Below are 7181 nucleotides of genomic sequence, written 5' to 3' on the forward strand. Positions count from 1 at the left end.
GATTGTTTTCTGTTTGCAGAAAACTGGTTGAACCTAAACCATCTTTAGCTGAATGTAAAGTTAGTTTAATTCCTTTTGAATGAACTCGTGGGCTTATCTAAGTTTAGTAAAGAGAGTGTAGGTGTCAAAGCTTGGCACCGTCTGCCTTTATGGAATCAGGACCCGAGGCAGGGGGTCGCTCTTTGTTGCATGCCGAGTTCAAAAAGCAGCCTTAGGGGGTCCATCTCCTGAGGGGATACAGCATAGACACAAACGGGGGGTGTCCTACTGGAGTGATCCCGCTGCAGTTAACGTCATGTGTGTTTCTGACCTTTATGCCGGCGCCTGCCAAAAAGTCACAAACACAAAGTGTTTTTGTTTCGGTAGCATGATCCCTGTTCTGCAGCCTAGTGCTGGAAAAGTCTGAGACGGTGCCTTGCAGAAGTATTTATACCACTTTAACTTTTTCTAATATCCACTTAAAACTTTTTTAGACTTTTATTTAACTTACATTTGTATTGATTGATTAGTATCTCTATCTTAATAAATTTACCAGAGAAGAACAAGCACTTGTGTGCTTGTTCTTCCACACAAATCAGTTCAAGCTGGACACAAAGCATTTCCAAGCATTAACTTGCAATGTTTGGGAATCCTTGTTTCCACAGATTCCTTCATTTGATTTAGGTTTGCACTTTAACTGGGCCATTGTAACACATGCCTATGCTTTGATCAAACCCCCCTTGTAGCTTTGGTCAGGTATCCTATGTTTGTTCTGTTTGGACAGACTATTGAATAAGGAACAAATGAGAAATTGTGGAACTGTTGCGGTACTTTCATGGGTAAGAAATCGGCTGCAATATTTGTGCATTTGGATTGTAGGACAACTGGGAACATGCAAAACAAAACAAAAAATCTGAAGTTTTCAATAACATTTATAAAGCTCTTTGGGGATAATTTTCAGATGAATTATGCACATATTTTATTAACTTAAAATGCATGAACTCATCCATATCATGCTAATTTATGGGATCATCATGTTAAAATTAGAATCGGAAGTTGTTTTTTTTTCTTCATCTAGTCTAATTTGTGTTTAAAAATAATTTTTCTAAAGAAAAAGGTAAAATGTTGCAAGGTAATCATCTTTTTAAAAATGTTGTTGCTTTCTGTAAACTTAAAAACTGGTTAGGTTAATATACATTGTTGTTGATGAAATGCAAAGTGTTTTTCCTCATCCTTCCTTCCCTCTTTTATCTCTTCTAATTTCTTCATTTCAAGTGTCAGACACACGTGGCCTCTTTAGACTTCTCACGATTTGATTCTTGAAGTTAAATAATCATTTCTCTGCCTCCATCCAACAAGGTTAACTGTGTTTTCGTAAGGTGTTTTATTATGAATTACAGGGCCTAATTAAAGTAATTAAAGGTTCTCTTTTCATGTTTCGTTATCATTTTGATCATTAGTGGAAATTCCCTGCGGTGTTTGGATGAGTAACGCTGGCTTCTCCTGGCTGCAGATTAAAGGTATAATCAGCTGAATATTGATTTGTTGACTGAAATCCTGGAAGCTGAGGTTTGTGTTTGTAATACTCGCTGTCATGACCGCTCTTTCCCCAATCCTTAATTACATTTTTTGTTTATCCAATTCTTGTTTGTTGGGGAAAGAAACATGGAGATAAGATTGCAAATGCACCTCGAGCATCAGGGTTCATATGTTAATTAGTCATTCTTATACTTTTAGTATCATTAGTACTTACAGGAATGGTTAATATCAAAAGTGGGTAACGTCAAAGTGGCAAATCCTCAGTCTTGGCGAATTTGTATTGCATTTTCCTCATATAAATTAAAATTTGCAGACAGTAAATTCTTATTAAAGTCCTCTCTCATGGAAGTAATATGCACATTAAAAATCTAAATGTTGCAGTGTAGCACACAATTTAACTCAGACTTGTTCAAATCAGGTCTTAAATTGGATATTTTGAAGGCTGATGTTGAAACTTGTTTTATGCGAGATCAAATTTAATTTACTGTTAATCTACAAGTAATTCCAAATCAAAATAATTATTCTTATAACACTTTAATAACATGTCAACATTAAAAACTGGAAAGAAAAGTACAAAAACTAGACTTTTTACCACCTGCAACATTTGATTAGTTCATCTTCTGTAGTATTATACAAAACATGTATAAAGAAGAAAAAAAACTGCTTGTCTGTTAATTAAATTTGTAATTCGGATTTGTTTGAACTCTGCAAGGTTTGCATGTCTGATCACCTTCCTCAATGTCCTCTATTCTTCCTCAGAAGCAGCATAGTCAAAGGCTTTTAGTGGTAATTTAGCAGCCGAGAAGCTTCCTCCTCCAAAGGCAGTTCCTTAGCTTTTCCACAAAACCTGCTCGCGTCGCCTTTTACTCGGGCTGAACAGCCTGCAGTTGAAAATACTCTCGAAAGAGAGGAGGTGCAGGCAATGCATAAATTCCTGACAACAGCAATTATTTATTAGTAGATTTCTGTGGCCATTTACAGTTCAAATATTTCCTCTGCAATTGATCCTGAAGGAAAAATCCATTTTATGTGAGAGCCGCAGCTTTTAACCAAACTGAGTGCTTGCGTTGTAAGGTCAAGGATTGAGTGAGTGAAGTTATTTTTGCTCCTGTTATTAGATTGCCTATCCGTCACTGGACTGTCACATGATTGATACTGACTCAGCTGGAATGAAAGATGATGCAAGGCCGTCTCTGCCTTCACACAGGAGTAAGGATTGGACCAATTATAAAGGCAGATGGTGTGAAAAACAGCTACTGCAGGAAGTGAGGAAGGAAACGTTCGGCTGCTCGTGCTGTTACTGCTCTCCTTATACGATTAAAACTGCGGTGTTTTTGTTTTTGCCTCAACTTTACAAAAAAACTGCCAGCATCTAGGTATTCTAAGACATCTGAGCTGATTGAAAATATTTCTTGTTAATGGTGTAGCTTTCTAAGCAAGTAAAGCTATAAGCTAAATGTTATCGTGTGGCTAACAATAGCATTTCTTTCTACCAATAACATTTCTCGGAGCGTCGCATCTCGGCATTTCAGCTTTCCAGGCTGCATTTTCTTGCATTACGAAAAATTCACAAACAGGCAGATTTTTTGTGAATATTATGAAAATGTGTTAATATTGAACCATAAGCGTGTTCAGTTCTAAGTATGTTTCTGAGAACAGATTGTCACTATCACTATTCTGTTTAAATATGACAACACAGTAATTGCTATTGGATTTGTTTTAATATGAATCTTGGCATGTCTCTGATTTTGTTTAGCTTTAGCCTCAATGAAAATGCCCAAATAAGAGTTATATATAGACGATAATCAAAACATCACTCAAAAAAATTGGAGTTGTCCCTTTAAGTCTTAAATAAGCTTACATAGATACCTTCATTTTTAGTGATCATTTTTGATTTAGGCTACATTTAGGAGCACTAAACAAAACACATTTTCTGTCCCAAATCTAATTCTGGCTTTCCAGCCTCAAGTCTATTGACTGAACTGTAAGCTGTGTCACTGACAGCCCCGGCACCGGCGGCGACCAGCCATCTCGCTACCAGAGGAGCAGCTTGTGACAAGACTTGGCGTCGAGATCAATGGAGGAAACCCACCTGGAGATGGATGATGGGAGAACATTACCACTAATAAGCGTCTGCCACGCTGCACAGATAGTCGAGGTCTCACCTGCTGGCTCCTATCGACTGGAAACGGAGAGGAAGAACCCAGAGCTGTCCGTCCGTCCAGACCCACTTCTTCCTGTTCATTATCGGCTTTAAAAGGCGCAAGTGAAATAGAGAGGGGCTGACACTTCACGTCTAGATTTTATTGAGCAGTTTTTTTTTTATTGGTACTCATTTCACTTAAATCATGCAAGAGGAGGCCCAGCTCAGTGTTGAGTGTATAGAAATTTGCATACTTTTCAGAAGCCCGACGTTTGTGCTTAAAGCAAATTAGTCAGACGTGAGACTTTGAATATTGAGTTTTCTTTACCACAAGAAAACTCAAAGCCTGTAAGCCGTGATCGTTAAAACTGTGAAAAATAACATCTTGAAATGTTTTCAGGACAACTCAAAGTGCTTTACACCATAAAAATACAAAGTCAGAATACACAGTCAACAACTAAAACATTACATTTTATCTAGTGTTGTCATTACACATTCATTTATTATGGTTCAAAAGAAACTCTAAACAGGGATTTTGGTTCAGATTTAAGAGAACTCAGTGTTTTGGCTGTTTTATATTGCACTTGTACACAATATTTTCCAGATTTTAATCTATGAAAATAGTTGAAAGCCACATATTCTTTTCCTTTCCCTGGACACTTTTCACTACTTTGTGGTGGCCTATCACATGAGATCCCGATAAGACGCAAAGAGGTTATCAATGCTCGTCATATCGCGCGTCTTATTGCGCCATTGATGTTATCAATAGGATATTCAGAAACTGGACCAGTGATCCAGACGTCTTTGAAAATGAAAATGAGTCTGACATTTTCACTCAAATAGGAACAGAAGAAAAGCATCTAATTGTCTTCATTCTGACATTTAGAAGGAAGCCCAAGGAGAAGCAGGACCAGGGCCATCCGTACAATCTTTCAATTAAAGCCCAGACGTTATTTTAGGTGTCTGTTTTCACTCACAAAAGGACTCTCATAATGGCCATTCTGGCATTTATGAGGAAACCGCTTCCGAGGAAGGAGCTACGTTTACACACCACCTTGGCGCGTAATTGGGCGAGAAGCGAGGGTCCATTAAGTAATCTGCCAACATAAATTACGTGCCGAGAGTAGACACGAGCTGCTTTGACAGAACAAGTCTCATTTAAGGCAGATTTGGACAAAAGTGACGATTGCTCTTTGAAAGAATCCTTAACATTAAAATTCGAATCTGGTAGGTTTTACGGCAGCTCGTAAATTGGGAACAACTTGGAATATTCTTAGTTTTATTTTTTCTTTTCCAGTATACGAGACCTGTTCCCAAACAATTGTGTGCTTTACAAGAATTGCAGTGTAACTATGTCATAAGCTCTTCAGTTATTCCCGATGATTGTTGTCATAATTACCAGAGTAAAATGCCTAACTTCAAACCCTTCACACACTCTGCTGTCAGTGGCTGCTTCAGCTGGTCTAATGAGGCTCGGCTGCATGACAACAGCACATCCATTCATCTCCAGGTAAATTACACCCTGCTCAGCTTCAGCTGTGTGTTTTCTCGAGGTTTCCAAACTATAATCCATCTAGGGGGCTGCATATTAGCTGCAACCACACTACTGTAAACATAGCACCTAAACAGAGTTGGCACCGTATGATTCATTTTGGGATTGGAGGATCAATAACCAATTTGAAGATGACCTGGTGGAGAGGGTCCAGGCTCTTTGCTTTCGATGTGCGGCGTAAATCTCGGCTGGTGGATGCGTTTCTGGTCCTGCCACCGCTCCTGCTCCGGGGGGATGATTTATGCCTCGTCCTTCTGACAGGTCCGGCGCTGGTTGGGCTCTCACCGAACAGCTCTGGCTAATTTGAGAGGCTCTGTGTGGAAATGGGATTTTCTGTGAATTGTAGGGACGGTAAGTGAAAGGGTGAAAGAAGCTGCAGACAGTCACGACTCGTATAGATTCACGTTTGCGATTGCGCTTTCTGTGCAAACACGCAGGTTCGTCTGATTGCATTAGAGTCCCATCAAAAAGTGAAACTTGCACACAGTGGAAACCGGACGCTCTACATGCTTTGTATAGAAAGATGCAACCGTTTCTCCTCTTTTCTGAAAATAAAACAACTGAACCTTTCTTCAATTTTTTTTTCTATTTGCTAAATGCCAGAAGAATGGAAGAGAGAGATTCTATTAATATACTGACTTCAGCTGCAGTCCACATCTTGAGTCTCCCCTAAACTCTTAAATAGACTCTGACTTCACAAGCCTCTCAAGGCTGCTGTTCATCTTGTTCTGCATGTTTGCTAATTCAGTTTTTCCTTCCACTCAATTTTCAATTAGTTGCTATGACCTTCTTTAGCAATCCAATATTGTGGCTGCCATTGCTGGAAACATGTCAAGTCAGCAGTCCGTCTCATGATTGCTTTGGCCATGACAAAACATTTACATTTGTTAAAAATCAAACTTTTAAAAATTGTTTTTGTGTTATTTTGCAGTTTTCTTTGAAAATGTGTGTAACACGTTTATGTAATAGATGAGTTTTCATTTTTTTTAAATGTAATTACACTTTAATAAATTAATTGAATTAATTATTAATGATTTACAATTTATTGAGAGGCACCTGTATCTACTTTAAATATATCACAAGTTATGTAGATCAACCAAAAAAAAAAAAACAAAAAAAAAAACAAACACAAGAGCGTGGCAAGTAAAACTCTGGAAGGTAAAAGGTTGTGCCAGGCTGATCTTCAGTCGTCCACTAGAGTCCTGCAAAGTGACAAACACTTAAAAGCCTTCCTCACATCGGAGTAACAACCGTTCGTCTGGCTGCATCGGCCTTTTCGTTCAGCGTGGGAGTTGGTTGCAGAAGAGTCAAATCTGAGTGGATCCAAAGTGACAGGAAGGAAAAAAGTTAGATGGAAAGAACTCATTAGGATAGCTGCAGCCTCCTTTGAAACCCGCCTCAGTTATGCAGAGGAATTTGTAAAGTGGCCATGAGTTCTGGAGGATCTCTCATAATATTTGACAAGTGAAAACCACCACCAGGCAGCTAATGGCCGTACTGTCATGAAGGCAAATATAAAGGCATGGCTCTGCATGCATGCATGCAAGCTTTGCATCTCTGGTCATGTGATGCACAGTTTGCAAAATGCAATTCCAGAGCAGATCTATTTTCCTGTCGAGCCAGATGGGAGAGGTAGAGATTGTGTACGTTAGGGAAAGTGGTTGACGCTGAAAAAATAAACAAGGAAGAGCGTGCTTCATTTGGTTTGTGGCTCCCAGGTGGCCATTTGTCCCAGTAACGTTGTCCCTGTGGAGCAGAACATTGTGGGGTGGAGAGGAGACGAGCAGAGGCCTCTGTGGGCAGTAACGGCGTTCTGGAGCCCACAGCTGCTGCTGCTGCTGGCTCCATCACTTTCAAGACTCCAGTAACTAAGAACACGCTCCATGAAACAGCTCCTGCTTCCTGATTCCTGCCAATTACAGCGGCCCATTAAGGATGAACAAATGCTGTCTGGGCAGATGGGACAGT

The sequence above is a fragment of the Poecilia latipinna genome, unplaced genomic scaffold (assembly GCF_001443285.1).
Source record: "Poecilia latipinna isolate Pla-1442-1.1 unplaced genomic scaffold, P_latipinna-1.0 Scaffold623, whole genome shotgun sequence".
NCBI classification, from domain to species: Eukaryota; Metazoa; Chordata; class Actinopteri; order Cyprinodontiformes; family Poeciliidae; genus Poecilia; species Poecilia latipinna.